General features: G+C 38.2%; 1 long non-coding RNA gene across 1 annotated transcript; it reads right to left on the bottom strand.

Moving 5' to 3' along the window:
- Positions 1 to 3,592: 3,592 nt before the first annotated feature.
- LOC125965695 (uncharacterized) lies at positions 3,593 to 21,148 on the bottom strand. Its single transcript, XR_007479927.1, has 2 exons — positions 21,090 to 21,148; positions 3,593 to 8,941 (listed from the first exon to the last, which is right to left on the bottom strand). It is a non-coding gene; the product is annotated as an uncharacterized LOC125965695 (long non-coding RNA).
- Between the last annotated feature and the right edge of the window lie 1,482 nt (positions 21,149 to 22,630).

Below are 22,630 nucleotides of genomic sequence, written 5' to 3'. Positions count from 1 at the left end.
GAGCACCTTTAGTGACTTAAGCTCTAAACTTAATCCTGGGATATTTTGGACCCTGTAAAAGTCTGGTGGTAAAAGATACAAATATTGACTCCCAAAAGTGATTTCAGAGATTTGATTGAGAAATTAAAATACACTTAAATAATCTCACTCGCTCTGGTTTATAGAAGCAAGGATATTGTGTATTTGGGTGAAGTGGCTAGATGGCGTATTGAAAAACCCAAATGAAAACGAGAAGGAGAGAGACCTTATAAGTTACATGGAAGGACCACAGGACATCCCTGGGAAGGTCTTAACAGCAAGAGTAAAATGGACAATAGGAATTGGAATGAATAGAGTTGGAAGAACTGAGCTCAGAAAGTATAGAAGGAGATGGAAGCTCAACTTGGGGAGCTAAACACACCACAAAGTAAATAAAAGCAGAATCTCAAAACTAGGACCTATGCCAGAGGCACAGGCACGGACTCTTTATTGCTTTTAAAGGATGACAGTTGAAGTAGCATGGGACTTTATTGGTTATTTATCTCCATTCCATCCTGTTTGCACCTCAGATTTGCTTCATATGATGGTAAAGCTTAACTTGTACAGTTATTTTGACCAAATGCCAGGCAGAAGGATGGAGGAAGGGGTGCCACTAAAAATGGAAAATAAGGGAAGCTGGTGAACATTTGACATTGTTTTTTTTTTTGACAAGTAGTCATACTACTTTCAGGTACATGTGCATTTTCACAACCTCTTTCTTCTAAGCCTCTAAATATCATTCTCTGATTGTATCGTTTCCCTGCTCAAAATCCGTAAGTCTTTTCATGTCTGTGGAATGAGGTCCAGCTATCTCAGCCTGGCCCTTGTAAAAGCTCTTCATTATCCAGATCCACACGTGTTAAACTAAAATACATAGCAGACCTATGCCCATACATAGAAGGCATGTGACAAGTGTTGGTCCCCTTAGTGGATGTTAGTTTTTTCCATCTGGCATCCATTTCTTTTCCTCCTTCCTTTATCCTAAGATAACCCTTATTTTTCTTAGACCTCCCTTTATCCAACACTTGGAAATATGTCTCAGGGGAAAAGGGAGGCTCTGGTTGGTCTAAGAATAATCCAAATCCCCTTGCTAGTGACTGGTTTAGGAATGTGCTTATAACACAGTTCTGGCCAATGAGATGTGAGGAGAAGTGTGTCAGAGGCCTCTGGAAGTTTCCTTGCTTTTGAGAGGGTCTTAGGGAGAAGCGAAGTCTGTCTTTGGATGCTTTATGTTTGACTGGGTTTCCTGGAAGTAAGCCAACCCCAAGAAGAACAGAGAGATAGAAAGAACCTCGGTCATTAATGGCATCCCCAAGCTGCTGAAGCAACTACTAACTCTCAAGTCTTCCCTGCCTCTGGAGACCCTGTTATATTAAGATGATACAATTTTCTATTTTAAATCAGAGTCAGCCTTTCAGCTACTTGCAGCCAAAAGCATTGTACACAATCTTGTTCCATTTTTATTTTCTGTTTCAACCTAATTGCAATCTGGATCTTTACCACTTCAGGGTCCCCAGCCAAATGCATCTGCGCTACTCTATAAATGCCCCTCAAACTCCCTCCCTCCCTCTACCCATCTACTGAAATCCTCACCATTAAAAACCTTATGGAAACATCATTACCCCTAAGAACTCTGATAACCCACTCTCCTCCCAGCTGCCAGAATGTTTTCCCTTCTTCTTCGAATTCCAAAAACCCTTTCCTTATACCTCTTCAGTCATTTTTCCTATTCGGGCATCATACTTATTCGTGCGAACGTCATGTCTTTTTCTAATTGTAAAGTCCTGGGTTGTATCATTTATAGTTTTGTAGTCACCTCCCATCTAGAATAGAGTCTGTTTTTTATATAAAGCACTTGAAATTTGTTGAAGGAATCAGATATCACTAGACTGATTTACCACCCACCCTCTGAGAACTCCATGGACACTAATTGGTGTAGTAATAAAGTAAGAACACTAATTACGCAGTTGATTCTTTAAAATGTCGCCTCCGTGTGAGAAATGTACGAAATGAAATTTTTAAAGAATCTGGTCCCTCTAATAGGGCGATTGAGTGAAATTTAATGATGACAATTGAATGACATTGTAAACGATAGTATCAGTTCCCTTAGAAAGCTCTTTGCATTTAAAATGCAAGAGTAAATCGCCTAAGGAGCCTGGCTGTGTTTTTTTCAGTTGAGTGGAACAGTCAGATGCCCAAATTTCAAAAGCAAAACGGAAACGAAAGACAGTGCAGAAATTGTGCTCCCAACTCATCTGATGAAATATTGGCTCGTTGGATTTACAGTACTGTGACAAACCTAACGAATTAGGAAACTGACATCTTGGTTTGAGAGGAAGGCAATATATTGTGCTGTTAAGTAGCAATAGAAAAATGACTCTTAAATCAGAAATCATGGGTCAATAAACTTGCATTTCTCTTTTATGGGATCTTTTAAAACAATGACATTATTTGTTGATCTCTGATCCAAGTCTGACTGTAAGGATGCAATTAAGATTGGAGAGACATTTTAACTTCATCATATTTTATTGATTTTCATTAATTTGAAATATTTTATACATGCAGAAAAACACAGACGCTAACATTTCAGACACCCCATATACCCAGCATCCTGATTTAACATGATAATATTTGGCTACATTTGTAATATTTATTTTATATTTTAGATCTCATCCTTTTGTGTGATACTCAGAATAAAGTTCTACTCAGATTTTGAATTCACTAATTCATTATGATTTTCTTGAGTTTTATTTTTAATTTAGGCAAAATTTACATAGAGTAAAATGCACAGTAAATAAGTGTAAGTCCAATGACCTTTGACAGACCTACACATCTGTGTGTAAATAAACATCCCAATAAAGATGTACATTTTCATCACTCTAAAAAGTTTGCTCGTGCCATGTTGCAGTCAATCCCCCTCAAGAAGCACATCCTGTTCTATCACAGCAGATTATTTTTGTCTGTTCTTAAATGTCATTTAAACGAAATCATATGGTATATTCTCTTCTGTGTCTGACTTCTTCAGCATGACAAAATGGGTTTAAGATTTATCCATGTTGTCACATGTTTTAGTAGTTTTTCTCTTTAGGTTGTTTAGTAGTTTTCAATTGTATGAATATACCACAATTTCTTTGTCCATTCTTCTGCCGATGGACTTTAGGGTAAGTTTGGGATTATGCATAAAGTTGCAATGAACATTCTTGTGCATGTCTTTTGTGGATGTGTGTTTTTATTTTCTTGAGTTAAATACTGAGAATGGAATTGCTGAGTCATAGGGAGGTACATTTTTAACTTTATAGGAAGCCAACAAATTTTTTTTTCCATAGGAGTTGTACGATTTATATACCCAGCAATGGTATGAGCATGCCAATCACTGCACATTCTTGCCAGTATTTGATGGTTGTTAGTCTTTTTAATTACCATTTTTTTAGTGGAATGAGTGGCTTCTCATTGTGGTTTTAATTTGCATTTCTTTGTTGACTAGGAAAATTGAACACTCCTTCATATGTTTTTCTTTTATCATTTTAATCTACTTTGGTGAAGTGTCTAAGCATTTTGCCCATTTGAAAATAAGTTTTTCTTTTCTTTTTTTTTTTTTTTTGGTGGTATGCGGGCTTCTCACTGTTGTGGCCTTTCCCGTTGCGGAGCACAGGCTCCGGACGCACAGGCTCAGCGGCCATGGCTCACGGGCCCAGCCGCTCCGCGGCATGTGGGATCCTCCCGGACCGGGGCACGAACCCGTGTCCCCTGCATCAGCAGGCGGGCTCTCAACCACTGCGCCACCAGGGAAGCCCTGAAAATAAGTTTTTCTTTTTTAAAATGTTATTTGTAGTGGATTTTATGTATTTTGCATTCAAGCCCCTTGAGATATGTATATCTATCTACTTATCTATTTATATATACATAATTTTTCTCTTGTGACTTCCCTTTGTATTTTCTTAATGGTACATTTTGATTAGTGGAAATGTTTAATTTTTATTTCTCCTTTCCTACTTTCTCTGGAGTTAATAAAATATTTTTTAGTATTCTATTTCCTCTATTGGCTTTTTAAAAAACAGCTTTATTAAGGCATATTTGACATACAATAAACTATACATATTTAAAGTGTACAATTTTATGTTTTGTCATATGTATACACCTGCAAAACCATAACCATAACCAAGATGATAAACGTGTCCATCACTCCTGAAATTTCCTCAGTGCTCCTTTTATAATCTTTCTCCCCATCTCTTCTCCTCCCTGTTTTCTTTTAACCCCAGGCAGTAACTACAGATATGCTGTCACTGTAGATTAGTTTGCGTTTTTTAGAATTGCATACAAATGGAATCATACTCTATATACTCGTTTTTGTCTGGCTTCTTTCATCAGCATAATGAATTTTGGTTCATCCTTATACCTGAGTATATCAATAGTTCGTTACTTTCTATTACTGAGAAGTATTCCATTTGTTTATCCATTCATCTACTGATGAACATTCGGATTGTGTTGTTTTGGGCCATTACAAATAGAATTTCTATGAACATTTGTGTGCAAGTCTTTGTATTGACACACGCTTTCTTTGTTCTTGGGTTAATATCTGGTAGTAGAATGGCTAAATCCTACAACAGGTATATGTTTAAAAAACTGTCAAACTGTTTTCCCGTGGTTGCATCATTTTATATTGCCATCATCAGTGTAGGAATGTTTCATTTACTCTACATCTTCACCAACACTGATATGGTCATTATAATTTTAGCCATTCTAATAGACATTTGTGGCATCTCGTTGTGGTTTTTTTTTTTTTGGTACGCAGGCCTCTCACTGTTGTGGCCTCTCCCGTTGCAGAGCGCAGGCTCCGGACGCGCAGGCTCAGCGGCCATGGCTCACGGGCCCAGCCGCTCCGCACCATGCGGGATCCTCCCGGACCGGGGCACGAACCCGTGTCCCCTGCAATGGCAAGCGGACTCTCAACTACTGCACCACCAGGGAAGCCCTCATTGTGGTTTTAATGTGCATTTCCCTAATGATGAAGGTTGAACATTTTTTTAAAATTTGCTTATTTTCTTTTGCGAAGCATGTGTTCAAATCTTTTGACCATTTTTAAAAATTGGGTTATTTTCTTGTTATTGAATTTTGAGAGTTCTTTATATTTTCTGGATACAAATCTTTTATCGGACATCGTTTGCAAATATTTCTCCCAGTTTGTAGCTGGTCTTTTCATCTTCTTCATGATCTTCTCGTAAATGGCAGACGTTTCTATTTCTGATTATGTCTAATTTATCAATTTGTCTTTTTAGGGATCTTGCTTTTGTTGTTGTATCTAAGAAATCTTTGCCTTACCCAGGGTCACAGAGGTTTTCTCCTATGTATTCTTCTATACATTTTAGAGTTTGGGTTTTATATTTAGATCTGTGACCCACTTTGAGTTAATTTTTGTATGGACAGAAGTTAACTTTTGCATATGAATACCCAATTGTGACGCAACATTTGTTGAACGTCTATTGACTTTTTAGGTATTCCTCTTTGTATTTTTTTTTTAAACTGTTGCTCTAGGGATTTTATTATGCATTCTTAATTTGTCATAGTCCACTACCACTTCATGTAAAACATGAGAACCTTGCAGTAGTATCACTCCATGTGCTGCCACTCCATTCTTCATGACTTGTCATATATTTTGCTTCTGTTTACGTTATAAAAATCCACAACAAAATGTTATTATAGTTAATTTAAATGATCAATTTTGTTTTAAAGAAATTTAAAACATAAGAAAGCACGTTTTTCAAAATGTACCCACGTATTTACTAAGAGTGGTGGTAGTGACCTCTCTCTGTATAACTGAGTTTCCATCTGTTGTCATTTCTCTTCAGTCTGAAGAACTTCCTTTAAGAATTTTTTGAAGTGAGGATCTGCTTGTTATGAATTCTCTTAGCTTTCTTTTATCCAAAAAAAATTTTTTTTAACCTCATTTATTGAAGGATATTTTCACTGGCTGTGGAATTCTAGGTTGACAGTTTTCTCTCTGTGTTTTATACATACCATTAGATTGTTTTCTGACCTTCATTGTTTTCTGTGAGTAGTAGTCATTCATAATTCTTATCTTTGTCCCCTGACACACAGTGTTTTTCTTTTCCTCTGAATGCTTTATAATTTATCTTTGATTTTTAGTACTTTGTGATATGCTGAGGTATAATTTTCTTAATGTTTTTCATCAAATTTGGAAAATTCTCAGATACTATTGCTTAAATATTTTTTTCTATTCTCTCGCCTCTCCTTCTTCATCACCACTTAACACTGTGTTAGATCATTTTATATTGTCCCACAAGTCACTGAGGCTTTGCTTTTATTTCAAAAATTTTTTTTTCATGTTCAGCAATTTGGAAAATTTCTATTGAGCTGTCTTCAAGGTCACTGATGCTTTCTTCTGTAGTGTCCAATTTACTTAATAGTAAATTGCTTATCCAGGCCATCTTTTATTTAAGATTTTATATTTTTCAGCTTAATATCCATTGGCTCTTTTTTATTGCTTTTATATATTGACTAAGATTCCCCATCTCTTACATCATAGTTATTCATGCTTTATTTCATATCCTTAAGGATATTTATAATAGGTGTTTTAAAATCCTCATGTACTAATCCTAACATCTGGGTCTTTCAAGGTCTGTTTCTATTTTTTCTCCTTGATTCTTTGCAGGTTTAATAATTTTTTATTGCATGCTAGACATTGTAGATGATACATTATAGGGAGAAGTGATTATGTTGTCTCCCTTTAAAGGGTGATAAGTTTTGTTTTGGTGGTATTGAATAGTGACATAATTGGTAGATCTTGATCTAGTCAGACTTTGTTTTAAGGTTTCTTAGAATAGTCTATTACTATTTTTGCCCTAAGTCCTAGGGAATGGCTTTTATTCTAGGACATAAATTTCACTAAGATATGGCTTTTCTAGGGTCTCAGTTGGATGCCTGATGTTTTCAGTGAGGACTGTCCACTCTGGCTGGGCCACAATCCCAGATTCTCCAAACTCTGTGTGCTCGCTAATATCTCTGTTCAGCTCTCAGCTTCCCAGCAGCAGAACTCACAGAGTCAGGCTTTGTACATGTGCTTCTCAGTTCTTGGCCCAGGATCTGAGGGAGTGGCCATCCAGTTTTCTTGGGCCCCAGCTCTGTGTAGCTACCCCTTTCTCTGGCCACGCCCCCACAAATTTTAGCTGCCTCCAAAACACATTCTGAAGAATAGCGGCAATATGGACAGCTCTATCTTATTTCTGATTTTAACAGAAATTTCTTTAGTATTTCATTGTTAGCTTCCAGTAAATATTCTATCTTGTTTTAAAATTTTCAATCGTTATTTTACTTAGAGATTTCATCATGAATGCTTACTGAATTATATCAATTACTCTTTTGTCATATATTGGTACAGTCCTATATTTTCCCCTTAATTTATTAATGGAATAAATTATGTTGATAAAATTCCTAATGCTCATTCTTAGGTTTCCGAAATAAATCCTTATTTTATACACTGATAGGTATGCTTTTCAATTTTTCAAACCTTTAACATTTAAATGAATAAAACAGAATAATAAGCTTTAAAATACAGGGTGCTTAAAAAAATAAAAGGACAAATACTTCTTAAATTTCAGTCACTTTGCCTTAAACATACAAAGGCAAGTTGATTATTAACAGTTAAAAGAAATTTATACTGTGTCTCTCTACTTGTGCTACTAAGACAATTACATTCAGCTTTCTTGAATTATAATTGATGACAATTGCACGTTAAAGACAATTGTCTTTGATATTGTGAAAAGAATTTAGCTACCACTTAGGAACCAAGTGACCTTGTTTAACTTACCCTCTCAGAGCTTGTTACCTTCTCTGTAAGATGGGGGTGGAAATCACACCTACCCTGCAAGGTTAACGTGAGCATTAAGTGTGATGATGGATGGGGGTATGTTTTGAAAGTGCTAAGCTGTTGTTGGTGGGTTTTTTTTTCTTTTCAAAATTGCTCTACTGTATTTCTTTCCCCTCCTTTTCCCCCTCTTTTAAAACATTAAGACTTCCATGTCTTTCTAAAAGCAATTTAAAGTTCACAGCAAAATTGAGATGGAGGTACAGAGATTTCCCATATACTTCCTGTCCTCACACATGCATGGCCTCCCCATTAGCAACATTCCCCCACCAGAGTGATGCAGTTGTTACAAATGATGAACCTACATTGATACATCATAATCACCCAGAGTCCATCCTTTACCTTAGGCTTCACTCTTGGTGTTGTACATTCTGTGGGTTTGAACAAAAGTATAATGACGTGTGTCCACCATGATAGTATCATACAGAGTATTTTCACTACCCTAAAACTCCTCTGTGCTCTGTCTATTCATCTCTCTCTCTCTCCAAACCCCTGATAACCACTGTTCTTTTATTGTCTCTTTAGTTTTGCCATGGAGTTGGGGTTTTTTTAATTAATTAATTAATTAATTAATTATTGGCTGCGTTGGGTCTTAGTTGCGGCAAGCGGGATCTTTCATTGCAGTGGCAGAGCTTCTCTAGTTGTAGCATGCACTCTCCAGAGCACGTGGGCTCTGTAGTTACAGCATGTGGGCTCTCTAGATGTGGCACATGGACTAAGTTGCCCCGCGGCATGTGGGATCCTAGTTCCCAGACCAGGGATCGAACCGGCGTCCCCTGCATTGCAAGATGGATTCTTAACCATTGGGCCACCAGGGAAGCCCCTGCCATGACTATTCTTTATTACCTGTGGTCCCCAAGGACTACACAGCTGACATGGGACGTTCCTTGTTAAGGAAAGTGCGGTAGGAAGATTCTCTCTTGAGCCTTGTTGTCACTGTCCACTATTGGATTTACTGTCCTGGCTGCTGGACAGGACCCCCGAGGGTCCTGTTATTGTTTGGAGAGGCGTAAAATGGAAGAAGAAATCCACTCTCGCTTCCTGAAAAAGAAGGAAAAAAGGAAAAGGGAAGAGAAAATTCATTTGTCCCTGAGAGGAAAAGGAGGAAAGAAATTTAAAGGAAATTCACTTCTGAAGACTAGGACTGTAGCAAAAGCAGAGTTCTCACCCTGCTTCCAATATCCCCGTTAGGACTATTTCATTGTTTTTCCTAAAGAAATAATGGGAAATGATTTTAATACTCCAATTCAACTACCTTAACATTTAAATAAATTTTTAGAGGCAGGCTTGGAAACCTAACCATCTAAAGAATTTTTTTAATGTATATTAAACAAGCATACAAACAAAAACCTTGCAAAGATGTTTTGTAACTTAATTCACCTTTCTGTCTCTACCCAGACACTTCATATACACCTCATCAGCTCAAGCTCGAAATGCCTAAAGACATGACAGCAATGCTTATGAAGGGTTCTGTTGAATGGCTGAAGAATGCTGACCAGGATCAGACATCAGGGTGTATAGCAGAGGAAAGCAGCTGTTCTGTTCTGGAGCCATGGAAATGCTTTGGAATGGTTTTCGAGGAACAGTCAACAAACCTCCAGGTGAGTGTCAGATACTCAGGGCTGCCCTGACCCCAGACAATAAGAATAGTGGAGAGTTGTGGACAATTTCAGAGTTGAGGGTGTCCAGAGAAAATCCCAGTAAGGCTACCCTTTGGCTAGGTGGCCAAAGTTTTACATGTACCAAAACATATTGAACAAATGTGCACATATACCCTCAGCTTGTGACTCTGGGCAGTAAAACTATTAAATTGCAATATTAGGACTCAAGTATATTCACTTGAACTAATTTAACTTACGTTTCAGATAATGAGTCAGTTAAGTTCCTGGAATTTCGCTCCTCTTATTTTTCTTTCTTCTGAATTTAAATCCTAGTTCACCTAAGAGATTTCAGTTTTCTGGGAGATCTGATTTGTCTAAAACAGATGTAAAGAGAAGCCCTCTATATTTATAACCAGACCAGAGCATGGTCAGTGGTGAGAGAAACATCCCCATGGTTCAACTCTATAGCCCTGAAGACAGCTGAAAGAGAATTTGGGCTGATAGGCAGCTATCTGTTGATGGAATGATGCACTTAGAAGATCTTCTGCTTTCCATCTGTAATGTTATCTGTTTGGTTGGTAGCCAGTTTGTTGTGTTTCAGGAAAAATTCTGCAGAGATAAACATATGCTTCCATGTTGTCATTCTTCTGGTTTCCACAATCCAGGACATAGGCCTGCCCACTATTTCATTTGTCTCCCTTTGGAGACTCAAAATTGATTTATTAAGTTGAATTAGCTTGGGTTGATGCAAAGAAAGGTCAAAAATTGTGATGGAAAAAGGATTCAGAAATAATGGTGGAAAAAGGATTAAACAAAGCAAGCAAATCAAGATGGCAGGAGAAAAGGAAAAAAAAGGAAGAAGTGAAAATGATGATTGATGTTGATGTTGCTGTTTTAACTGAGAAATTTAAAGGCTGCAAAACATTGGGAAATCAAATTAATGACCTGGAAAATAAACTCAGATTAAGAAATGTCAGATTGGAGGATAATCTTGATGGGGTAGAAGTAGGAGAAACAATGACTGTTCCCCACCCTTACCGCCCCCCCACATAAAACATTGCAAAACTGCTTTGGGTGAATAATTTTTAATTCCTTCCACAAGCCATATCTTAATTTCGCTAAAGCTTGATGCCGTGACAGAAATCTGTAGTTTATATGTGAGATGAGAAATTCTTACAGGGAAAAGATAAATATCCTAACTTCCTTTGGCCTCTGATGACTTTTTGTTTCTGTGGAGAAGCTGACAGAGCTACTGGCTTTGATTGTTTTTGATTATGTAGGGCTTTAACCGAAGTTGTTAAGGGTACTAAACAGTACGAGTCAAATGCTTATCTGGCTAACTCCAGTTATCATAATTAAGTCACCTACTCCCTTGAACTATTATCTTGATAAGTATCTTTTCAAGATTGTGCTGAATCAAAAGAATTTTTGAATAGTAAGGAGAAAAGTATTTTAGAGAGGATGTGAGAGGCAAAACAGTTTCTTTGTTCCTGACCCTACTTGGAGATTCCCAGAAATTGTTCTAGAGTCACAGTGGCTGAATGGCCTTTTTTATTAATGGCACTGGGTGTGGTGCATAATTATTACACAAATAATAGATAACGGTTGTTGAACGTCTGCTCTATGCCAGACATAGTTCTAAGTGCTTTATATGTATAAATTCAGTTGGTCTGCACTACAATCAAAAGTGGTAGGTATGGGACTTCCCTGGTGGTCCAGTGGTTAAGACTCTGCACTTCCAATGCTGGGGGCACGGGTTCGATCCCTGGTCAGGGAACTAAGATCCCACATGCCATGCGGTACCACCAAAAAGAAAAAAATGGGGTAGGTATGATTAGTGGCTCCATTTTAAAGATGAGAAGAGCGAGCTGAAGAGTTAGCTCATTGCCCAGGTCACCCAGCTCTTACAAAAGAGGCAGGATTCGTATTCAAGTTATCCTGGCTCCAGAATCCACCTTTTCAACCACAGTACTGTGGTTCTAAGCTATTTAAAGACACTGGGATTTTAAAAATAATCTATTTCTGGCCATGGGTGTAAAAATATATTCATGTATCCCAGGAACAGTTTTGTTAGCAAGAGGAAGTCTCTTTTTTGTTACCCGTTCATTTTAAGTCAGTTTAAATACAAAACAAGTCAGAGTTTTTGCACCGCCAAAAAGAGTACAGTAAGATGTGGAGAAAGCCAGAGAAGCACGTGTTCAGAGGGACTTTGTGTTACCTTCCTGGCCTGAATGGGATCCAGGTTGATATTTTCCTTTTTAAAAAAGATGGAGCTAAAATTTAAAGAACTGATTTTTCTTGTTTTAATTCATTTTATTTCCTTTGACATTATGGCCTGTTTAAATTACACAGCAGCTGTGAGTGGTAAAAGAAATGCTTCAGTTCAGAGCAGAGAAGAAAGAACATGTTGTAAACCATGGAGTCAGAAGGTGAGAAACTCCCAGGTCACCAGGAGCAGAGTTACTCTCAGAAGAATGGGATGAGTTGGTGACTACACTCCTCAGCGCAACAGGAAGCGCAGCGTCTCCCAACATGATGGATCTCTCAATACCGCAGCATTGGAAAGAGCCTTTGTTTTTTTCCACCCAAGGGATCATTTTGAATAGTCTCTCAAGATGTTTGAAGTGGCTATAATCTGGTCAATGTTCCTCAAAGTGTGGAGAGTACCCGTGAGGCAAAATAGAGAAGAGATTGGAAGCAGAGTGGGAGAGACGAGCCTCACTTCCAACCCATCCACTACTACACCCATCACTTTTTTCTTCCTGCCTTGCAAGGTACGATGTTGCTACCAAAGTGCAAGAAAGTGTCTTTGTGAGTTTGAGAGCTCAAACAGGTGAGGGGGAAAGGCACCTAAAGTAACAGTGGTAAGAGTTTAGAAACAATATTAAAAGCCGTGGAATTACATCACAACTCAGTAGGATGGAATTCCATCCAAAGTACTCATCTTGGAGCCCACGCCTTAGAACCAAAGGAAGGTTTAGCTTAGATCTCTATTTTCTACATTGATATTAGGAAAAAGGTATGGTTTCTTTCTTTTTACAATGTTTCCTGGCTACAGAAAAAATTAATTCCTCAAAATTTTGCGTGCAGAGAGATGGATTAAATAACTTTAAGAGTTATCTCTTCTCCAAAGAGAAGGTGTCCTTGCAATTTTATTAATTAATTTATTTGTGATATCATAGGTTAAGCCCGTATTTAATGAGAATGCTGATGGATGAAGCCATGACCGTATGGTGATCATTACAGTGGACCAAGATTCCAGATTTTGTGCTTGAAGACACGGGCAAAGCAGGTACAAGGTCTCTCAGCAGATATTTTTATTTGTGAAATGGGGCAACACTTCTGGTTGCTTTTCAGTGGTGAGGATTAATGCAGTGCATGGTACTTGGCTTGACAACCTGTGAGTAGAGATTTGAGGACTTAGGTGCTGCAATGAGCACACGGTATTATTATCACTTGTAATTTTCTAAATTATGGAATTATGTAGAGCGGCTCCGACTGCAGATTGCACGTGAAGCCTCTGAAAGGCATTTTACTTCATGCTTTCTGGGATGGTAAAATTGTGATCACCTTTATGCAGATCCAAAACAGAGAGTAGAGTCTGGGTTAGATTTCGTATGAGACACGAGAGTTTGGATGACCCTCATTTTCAACATAGTCAATAAAATGCCAATTTACAACTGAGATGAAGAACTAAAATTCTACTGAAGATTTTTCTTCTTACAAGGTGTAGTCTGTATATATTTTCCAAAATTATGTGCTTTATGATTTTGTCATAAAATTAATGCCCATTCATTCAAATATAGAAAAACAGAAATAAATATGTCTCTCTTAAAGAGTCAAGTACCTTGACCAATTTCACAAGCAGTGACAATGGAAGCCGAGTTAGGAACCCAGAGAGTCTGATTTCCAAGCCAGTGCTATCTTTGCAACATCACAGTTTAGAGTTTAGCTAATTTAATATTTTGCTTTTTGTTTTCACTTTACATTGTGCCAAAAGCATATTTGACTTAAAACTTTCTTCGGGGGAGGTATAACATTCTATCACGTACCCCAACAGTCTTTTTGAACTTTTTAAAAAATACCTTGCGAATGTCACTATTCGGGGTGAAGATCAAGGGTTCTGGAAGGTTCGCACTGTGTGTCTGCACCCAGCTGGAAACACAGGCTTACACAACAGCCTTGCCCTCCTCTCACCTGGCTGGGGTTTTGCAGAGCCAGTAGGAGGAGGCGATGACCACACCTGTCTTTATTTCTAGGAAGTCAGACAACGGCTCAGGAGATTTTACTTGGGAGGGAGAAAGAACATTTAAGAGGAATATTTAAATCAGAAGAGAAAGAAATGGAAACTTGTTTGTTGGGGATTCGCTGAAGAAAGAAAGGAGAAAATTCCCATCTATCCAGCATGGTTAAAGTGGCCCTTTGCACTTAGATGAATGTATCAGGGTGTAAATTAGTTGTTTCTATGCTTTAGATCTGAAGGGAATGGAAAAAAGTCAAATAACAAAACAAAGCAAAGGAAAAAGGATAATTCACCATAATACTCTCAAAAGCCAAAGTTGACGAACACTAGCGCCCAGGTTATTCTAAGACGTGGATTTTCTGATGACAGGACTGGGAACCCTCCGTTCCTCCTAGGTGTCCCCTCGACCTCCCGGGAGGCCTTCCACCCACTGCCACTCTGCTCTCTCCCAGGAAGCTGTTGGCTATTCCCTCATCTGCTCTTTTCTGGGCTCCCCAGTTTCCTTCCAGCAGATCACTCCACTCCAACAAACATACAAATGTTCCTTGTCATGGATACACGTCCTATGTAGATTTACTCTAGTTAGTGAAGTAGCAGTCTCATTTTACAGTTCATAAACTAAGTTTGGATTCATGCTCAACCTCGCTACCAAAGCTTTTGCAGCTAAGAGCTGCAGCTCACATCACGTGCCCTGAGTTGCCTCTACCTCTGTGCCTATCGCCCATCAGCGAGATCTGTTTTCTCTGTAGAAGCACATTCATTGCCCCACGCCGACAATCACTGGTTTTAGCATTGGCTAATCACCAATACCGTTGTGTTAAGTGAGATTCATAGATGCTGATTGCATTTATTGCATAAATTACTTCATTATTAAAATCAGGTCATTTGAGTCCCCAAACCATTAACATGAAGGTTATTAACATAATTTCATAAGCTAATAAATCAAGCACAGGAAAAGAATTAAAGGGTTCTTAGCGATAAGTGTTTCTTCAGAGATTAAGGAACACAATTTTCTTATGCATATATTAACATTTTACGAGTGGGTTCTTGCAAGAGCAGTTTTTTCTCTCTCCATACGTGACTCACACTCTGTCTTCTTCATACTTGGCCTCTGAAACTCATTTTCAAAATTAAGGTGGTTTTTTTTTTTCCTTTTCAAAGAACTATAAAGCAATTTTCTGTTTTTGATGATGAATGTGTAAGAATACACAGAAATTTTATTTTTTAATATCTTTATTGGAGTATAATTGCTTTACAATGGTGTGTTAGTTTCTGCTCTATAGCAAAGTGAATCAGCTATAAATGTACCTGTATCCCCATATCTCCTCTCTCCCACCCTCCCTAACCCACCCCTCTGGGTGGACACAAAGCACCGAGCTGATCTCCCTGTACTATGTGGCTGCTTCCCACCAGCTATCTATTTTCCATTCGGTAGTGTATATATGTTCGTGCCACTCTCTCACTTTGTCCCAGCTTACCGTTCCCCCTCCCTGTGTCCTCAAGTCCACTCTCTACGTCTGCGTCTTTATTCCTGTCCTGCCCCTAGGTTCTTCAGAACCTTCTTTTTTTTTTTTTAAGATTCCATATATATGTATTAGCATACAGTATTTGTTTTTCTCTTTCTGACTTACTTCACTCTATATGACAGACTCTAGGTCCATCCACCTCAATACAAATAACTCAATTTCGTTTATTTTATGGCTGAGTAATATTCCATTGTATATATATGCCACATCTTCTTTATCCATTCATCTGTCAATGGACACTTAGGTTGCTTCCATGTCCTGGCTGTTGCAAATAGAGCTGCAATGAACATTGTGGTACATGACTCTTTTTGAATTATGGTTTTCTCAGGGTATATGCCCAGTAGTGGGATTGCTGGGTCGCATGGTAGTTCTATTTTTAGTTTTTTAAGGAACCTCCATACTGTTCTCCATAGCGACTGTATCAATTCCCACCAACAGTGCAAGAGGGTTCCCTTTTCTCCACACCCTCTCCAGCATTTTATTGTTCGTAGATTTTCTGATGATGGCCATTCTGACTGGTGTGAGGTGATAACTCATTGTAGTTTTGATTTGCATTTCTCTATTAATTAGTGGAGTTGAGCATTCTTTCATGTGTTTGTTGGCAATCTGTATATCTTCTTTGGAGAAATGTCTATTTAGGTCTTCTGCCCATTTTTGGATTGGGTTGTTTGTTTATTTGTTATTGAGCTGCATGAGCTGCTTGTAAATTTTGGCGATTAATCCTTTGTCAGTTGCTTCATTTGCAAATATTTTCTCCCATTCTGAGGGTTGTCTTTTCATCTTGTTTATGGTTTGCTGTGCAAAAGCTTTTAGTTTCATTAGGTCCAATTCGTTTATTTTTGTTTTTATTTCCATTTCTCTAGGAGGTGGGTCAAAAAGGATCATGCTGTGATTTATGTCATAGAGTGTTCTGCCTATGTTTTCCTCTAAGAGTGTGATAGTGTCTCACCTGACATTTAGGTCTTTAATCCATTTTGAGCTTATTTTTGTGTATGGTGTTCGGGAGTGTTCTAATTTCATTCTTTTACATGTAGATGTCCAATTTTCCCAAAACCACTTATTGAAGAGGCTGTCTTTTCTCCATTGGATATTCTTGCCTCCTTTATCAAAGATAAGGTGACCATATGTTCGTGGGTTTATCTCTGGGCTTTCTATCCTGTTCCATTGATCTATATTTCTGTTTCTGTGCCAGTACCATACTGTCTTGATTACTGTAGCTTTGTAGTATAGTCTGAAGTCAGGGAGCCTGATTCCTCCAGCTCCGTTTTTCTTTCTCAAGATTGCTTTGGCTACTTGGGGTCTTTTGTGTTTCCATACAAATTGTGAAATTTTTTTGTTCCACTTCTGTGAAAAATGCCATTGGTAGTTTGATAGGGATTGCACTGAATGTGTAGATTGCTTTGGGTCATATAGAAATTTTCACAAAGTTGATTCTTCCAGTCAAAGAACATGGTATATCTCTCCGTCTGTTTGTATCATCTTTAATTTCTTTCATCAGTGTCTTATAGTTTTCTGCATACAGGTCTTTTGTCTCCTTAGGTAGGTTTATTCCTAGATATTTTATTCTTTTTGTTGCAATGGTAAATGCAGTGTTTCCTTAATATCTCTTTCAGATTTTTGATCATTAGTGTATAGGAATGCCAGAGATTTCTGTGCATTAATTTTGTATCCTGCTACTTTACCAAATTCATTGATTAGCTCTAGTAGTTTTCTGGTAGAATCTTTAGGATTATCTATGTATACTGTCATGTCGTCTGCAAACAGTGACAGCTTTACTTCTTCTTTTCTGTTTTGGATTCCTTTTATTCCTTTTTCTTCTGATTGCTGTTGCTAAAACTTCCAAAACTATGTTGAATAATAGTGGTGAGAGTGGGCAACCTTGTCTTGTTCCTGATCTTAGTGGAAATGGTTTCAGTTTTTCACCATTGAGAACGATGTTGGCTGTGGGTTTTTGATTTATGGCCTTTATTATGTTGAGGTAGTCTCCCTCTATGCCTACTTTCCGGAGGGTTTTTATCATAAATGGGTATTGAATTTTGTCGAAAGCATTTTCTGCACCTATTGAGATGGTTTTTATCCTTCAGTTTGTTAATATGGTGCATCACATTGATTGATTTGCATATATTGAAGAATCCTTGCATTCCTGGGATAAACCCCACTTGATCATGGAGTATGATCGTTTTAATGTGCTGTTGGATTCTGTTTGCTAGTATTTTGTTGAGGATTTTTGCATCTATTTTCATCAGTGATATTGGCTTGTAGTACTCTTTCTTTGTGACATCTTTGTCTGGTTTTGGTATCAGGGTGATGGTAGCCTTGTAGAATGTGTTTGGGAATGTTCCTCCCTCTGCTATATTTTGGAAGAGTTTGAGAAGGATAGGTGTTAGCTCTTCTTTAAATGTTTGATAGAATTCGCCTGTGAAGCCATCTGGTCCTGTGCTTTTTGTTTCTTGGAAGATTTTTATACACAGTCTCAATATCAGTGCTTGTGATTGGTCTGTTTATATTTTCTATTTCTTCCTGATTCAGTCTCGGAAGATTGTGCTTTTCTAAGAATTTGTCCATTTCTTCCAGGTTGTCCATTTTATTGGCATAGAGTTGCTTGTAGTAATCTCTCTTGATCCTTTGTATTTCTGCAGTGTCAGATGTTGCTTCTCCTTTTTCATTTCTAATTCTATTGATTTGAGTCTTCTCCCTTTTTTTCTTGATGAGTCTAGCTAATGCTTTGTCAATTTTGTTTATGTTCTCAAAGAACCAGCTTTTGTTCTCATTGATCTTTGCTATTGTTTCCTTCATTACTTTTTCATTTATTTCTGATCTGATATTTCTGATTTCTTTCCTTCTCCTAACTTTGGGGATTTTTGTTATTCTTTCTCTAATTGCTTTAGGTGTAAGTTTAGGTTGTTTATTTGAGATTTTTCTTGTTTCTTGAGGTAGGATTGTACTGCTATTAACTTCCCTCTTAGAACTGCTTTTGCTGCATCCCATAGTTTTTGGGTTGTCATGTTTTCATTGTCATTTGTTTCTAGGTAACTTTTGATTTCCTCTTTGATTTCTTCAGTGATCTCTTGGTTAATAGGTAGTGTATTGTTTAATTCCATGTGTTTGTATTTTTTACAGTGTTTTTTCTGTAATTGATATCTACTCTCATATAGCATTGTGGTCAAAAAATATACTTCAAACGATTTCAATTTTCTTAAATTTACGAAGGCTTGATTTTTGATCCAAGATATGTTCTATCCTGGAGAATGTTCCCTGGGCACTTGAGAAGAAAGTGTATTCTGTTGTTTTTGCATGGAATGTCCTATAAATATCAATTAAGTCCATCTTGTTTAATGTATCAATTAAAGCTTGTGTTTCCTTATTTATTTTCACTTTGGATGATCTGTCCATTGCTGAAAGTGGGGTGTTAAAGTCCCCTACTATGATTGTGTTACTATCAGTTTCCCCTTTTATGGCTGTTAGCATTTGCCTTATGTATTGAGGTGCTCCTGTGTTGGGTGCATAAATATTTACAATTGTTATATCTTCTTCTTGGACTGATCCCTTGATCATTATGTATTGGCGTTCTTTGTCTCTTGTAATAGTGTTTATTTTAAAGTCTGTCTTGTCTGATATGAGAATTGCTACTCCACCTTTCTTTTCATTTTCATTTTCATTTGCATGCAATATCTTTTTCCATCCCCTCACTTTCAGTCTGTATGTGTCCCTAGGTCTGAAGTGGGTCTCTTGTAGACAGCATATATATGGGTCTTATTTTTTTATCCATTCAGCCAGTCTATGTCTTTTGGTTGGAGCATTTAATCCATTTACATTTAAGGTAATTATCAATATGTATGTTCCTATTACCATTTTCTGAATTCTTTGGGGTTTGTTATTGTAGGTCTTTTCCTTCTCTTGTGTTTCCTGCCTAGAGAAGTTCCTTTAGCATTTGTTGTACAGCTGGTTTGGTGGTGCTGATTTCTCTTAGCTTTTGCTTGTCTGTAAAGGTTTTAATTTCTCCATCGAACCGGAATGAGATCCTTGCTGGGTAGAGTAATCTTGGTTGTAGTCTGTTCCCTTTCATCACTTTAAATATGTCCTGCCACTCCTTTCTGGCTTGCAGAGTTTCTGCTGAAAGATTAGCTGTTAACCTTATGGGGATTCCTTTGTGTGTTATTTGTTTTTCCCTTGCTGCTTTTAATATTTTTTCTTTGTGTTGAATTTTTGATAGTTTGATTAATATGTGTCTTGGCATGTTTCTCCTTGGATTTATCCTGTATGGGACTCTCTGTGCTTCCTGGACTTGATTGACTATTTCCTTTCCTATGTTAGGGAAGTTTTCAACTATAATCTCCTCAAATATTTTCTCAGACCCTTTCTTTTTCTCTTCTCCTTCTGGGCCCCCTATAATTCGAATGTTGGTGTGTTTAATGTTGTCCCAGAGGTCTCTGAGACTGTCCTCAATTCTTTTTATTCTTTTTTCTTTATTCTGCTCAGCAGCAGTTATTTCCTCTCTTTTATCTTCCAGGTCACTTATCCGTTCTTGTGCCTCAGTTATTCTACTATTGATTCCTTCTAGAGAATTTTTGATTTCATTTATTGTGTTGTTCATCATTGTTTGTTTGCTCTTTCGTTATTCTAGGTCCTTGTTAAACATTTCTTGTATTTTCTCCTTTCTATTTGAAAGATTTTGGATCATCTTTACTGTCATTTCTCTGAATTCTTTTTCAGGTAGACTGCCTATTTCCTCTTCATTTGTTTGGTCTGGTGGGTTTTTACCTTGCTCCTTCATCTGCTGTGTGTTTCTCTGTCTTCTCATTTTGCTTAACTTACTGTGTTTGGGGTCTCCTTTTTGCAGGCTGCAGGTCCGTAGCTCCCATTGTTTTTGGTGTCTGCCCCCAGTAGCTAAGGTTGGTTCAGTGGGTTGTGTAGGCTTCCTGGTGGAGGCGACTGGTGCCTGTGGCTGAGGCTGGATATTGTCTTTCTGGTGGGCAGGACCGCGTCTGGTGGTGTGTCTTGGGGTGTCTGTGACCTTATTATGATTTTAAGCAGCCTCTCTGCTAATGGGTGGGGTTGTGTTCCTGTCTTGCTAGTTGTTTGGCATAGGGTGTCCAGCACTGTAGCTTGCTGGTCGTTGAGTGGAGCTGGGTCTTAGCGTTGAGATGGAGATCTCTGGGAGAGCTTTTGCCACTTGATGTTACGTGGAGCTGGGAGGTCTCTGGTGGACCAGTGTCCTGAACTCGGCTCTCCCACGTCAGCGGCATGGGTCTGACAGCGGGCACAGCACCACGACCCATCAGCCACACGGCTCTTTCAGATACACCTTGGATGATATGGACTCTGAAAATTCAAGTTACACCCGAGATTCCATTCCCCTGTGGTTACTCATCTGGATCACAGACATGTAGGACCCGTCTGCCCTGAGAGGCCACCTCCAGTCTTCCCCATAAGCATCTTTGCCATAAACGTATAAAGCAATTTTCAACTGAATCCATTAGCCGTCTGTGATATGCACTACCTATAAAATGCTTTTTTCACACTTCTTAGACTGCAAAGGCTTTGGGATGGGGGGGAAGGCAAGGTAGAGTTGGAAGGAAAAATGCCTTGGATTAGTCTTAGGTAGTGCGATTTTCATTCTAGGTGAATTTCAAATGTATTTCTAGATTTAAGAGGTTCTAGTGAAGTTCTAATTATCTCTCTAATTACAACACATACTGAGGTTAAGCGTTCTTATCAAATGGTGCATTAAAAATGGGTTTTATTCCCAGGCTGGATCTAATAGGGTGAAATACTGGCCTGAACACATAGAAATTGGTTCCCTCATTCATTTCACTTACCAGATTGTGAAAGATTCTGAGGGTCGGAACCATCATTATCCAGTGCAATGATGTTGCCTAGAAACGAAGATAAGTTCCAGTGTAAATTAGACTATAATAACTTTATCCTTTGTGCAATTTGTGTAATGTTTTTGGCAAATAGCAACTGATGGATCATAACTGAAATACGTAGACTGTTGTTAGCAAAGCATTACGTGTGATTTTACAGGTGAATTGAGGAAATGGGTGGGCCAACAGTTCTTTCTAAGAACAAGTGTAGTGATCACACCACACTTTTTCCTCTATAATCTTCAGTGACTACGAATATTCCCCTGAAGAAAGCACAAACTCCCCTGGACCTCCTCCTCTCCACCTGCTTAAAACCTTTCAACAGCATCTCATTGCTCTTAGAAAAAAACATTTCTCAGCATGGCCCACAATGGCTTTGCTATTCTGCTTGCTTTCAGTTCTTCATAAGCACTTTTCCCCTTCCCATCACAGAGCCTTTGCACAGGTTTCCCTCTCTGATTATAATGTTCCCTGCTCTCTGAACCCATTAACTTCTATTCATTCTTCAGATCTCAACGCAAGAGCTACTTTCTCCAGGAAGGCTCCCCTGAGCTTTGTGATTAGGTCAGATCTTTCCTGGCTATGATAGTACCATGAATGGCTCAATTACATGTTTGTCACATTGCCATTTTTTAAGTTTTATAGTGTGTTTTTTTCCTACTTTAAACAAGTTTACATGGTAAAAAAAATCAAAATGAAATAAAAACATATATACTGAGCTATCTAGCTTTGATTTCTGTTCTCATTTACCCCACAACCTCTCCTTTTATAGACATTTTTTTTATTAGTTCCTTATTTATCTTTCCGGTATTTCTTTTTTGCAGGGACAAGTACAAAATATGTATCTTGTTTCTCCCCTATTTGACACAAAAAATAACATACTTTATGCGTGTTCTACAACATACTTTTTCTTCCCTAACAATGTACTCTGGAGCTTATTCTATATCAAGACATAAAGAATCTCTCTCCTTTTAGAGCTGCGTAGAATTCTACTGTGAAACTCTTGCACTGTTTCTGGAACCAGTTCCTTATGCTGGCAGTTGGCTTGTTTTCAGTCTTTTACTATTACAAATAATGCTGCAATTAATAACCACATGTGCATGTCTCTGTCTTTTCCACGTGCAAGTTCTATGTAAATACCCACAAATAGGATTACTGGGTCAAAGGATAAATGCATCAGTAATTTTTTTTTTTTTTTTTTTTTTTTTTTTTTTTTTTTTGTGGTACGCGGGCCTCTCACCGCCGCTGCCCCGCCGCGGAGCACAGGCCCCGGACGCGCAGGCTCAGCGGCCACGGCTCACGGGCCCAGCCGCTCCACGGCATGCGGGATCCTCCCGGACTGGGGCACAAACCCGCGTCCTCTGCATCGGCAGGCGGACTCTCAACCACTGCGCCACCAGGGAAGCCCATACATCAGTAATTTTGATAGAAATCACCGTATTACCCTTCCTGTGGGTTGTACCACTTCCCATCTTCACCAGAAAAACATGAGT

Source organism: Orcinus orca, chromosome 10 (assembly GCF_937001465.1).
Source record: "Orcinus orca chromosome 10, mOrcOrc1.1, whole genome shotgun sequence".
NCBI classification, from domain to species: Eukaryota; Metazoa; Chordata; class Mammalia; order Artiodactyla; family Delphinidae; genus Orcinus; species Orcinus orca.
The sequence above is the reverse complement of the archived record's forward strand: the minus strand, read 5'-3'. Positions and strand labels throughout refer to the sequence as shown.